At 38.7% G+C, this 1,100-nt stretch overlaps 1 protein-coding gene across 1 annotated transcript in view; it reads right to left on the bottom strand.

Annotated features, from left to right (window-relative positions):
• Window positions 1-1,100, bottom strand: part of GNB3 (G protein subunit beta 3) — a 39,804-nt gene that overhangs the window by 18,893 nt on the left and 19,811 nt on the right. The window lies entirely within an intron of this gene.

The raw sequence follows: 1,100 nt of genomic DNA, 5'->3' as shown, positions 1-1,100 counted from the left end.
TGTATTTACTAAACCTCAGTATTCAGCAACATTTGCTGTGTAGCAGTAAAACCCGGACAGGAGTTCTAATCTTTCACCACTCTACCCAAAACTAAGAAAAAAAGTTTTGGCTGGAAATAAACCCCCCCGGATTTTGATGTGTATGGTGTGTGTTTATTTAAATGTGATTAATTTTTTGGGGGGGGATGAGTAATAAGGGGTACTAATGGTAATGCTTGCACTCATTCCCCTGGAAGGGGGTGGATATCTGGAGAGGCCAGATTCTTATAAGTCTCCCCCATAGGCGCCCACATGGTTTTTGGGGGGCCAGGATGTGGGGAGGGTTGGCCACCCTGGTGCAGAGGTGGTTAAATGACTTTATTGTACTGCTCTGTAATACCGCATGCAGCTTTAGGGCGTCCCTTCACCTTTTTTTTTTTAAAGGATTTGTGTATTTTTTCATTGTCACAGGTCGGCTAGAACTATGAGGTGAGTGGAAATCACTCATCTCATAGTTCTCCTTTAAACCAAGGTATTACTGTATCAAGAATATATAGACAGTACATTAAAAACAACCTCCCCCCCCCCACAACAATGTATCAAGAATAGAACAATGTATCCAGAATAGATCAATGAATCCAGAATAGATCAATGTATCAATAATAGAACAATGTATCCAGAATAGATCAATGAATCCAGAATAGATCAATGTATCAATAATAGAACAATATATCAATAAGATATATATATATATATGCAGAAGCCACATTCAGGCCCCTGGTTGCCATTTGTGAAGTGGATGGCGTTCAGACGGTACTAGCGCCCCTAGGTGGCACTGATGAGTATAGACATTTCTTATGCTCATCAGCGCCATCTAGGGGCACTACAAAGCGTACAGCTTTAGAACCCCTTCCTTCCTTACCCATTACAGCTTTCCCAGGAGGTGGAGGTGGGATCTAGTGAGGTCACTGGCATCTACAGGAAGTGTTTGTTTTGTTTTTTTTGGTAAATATAAAATATTGTATATCATTATTTCATAGATATATATCTATATCTATATCTATAGATATATCTATATCTATATATAGATATAGATATATCTATAGATATAGATATAGATA

Source organism: Nanorana parkeri, unplaced genomic scaffold (assembly GCF_000935625.1).
Source record: "Nanorana parkeri isolate BGI_ZX_2015 unplaced genomic scaffold, ASM93562v1 scaffold1037, whole genome shotgun sequence".
Taxonomy (NCBI): domain Eukaryota; kingdom Metazoa; phylum Chordata; class Amphibia; order Anura; family Dicroglossidae; genus Nanorana; species Nanorana parkeri.
Note: the sequence above shows the minus strand (reverse complement) of the source record. Positions and strands in the feature narration are given on the sequence as shown.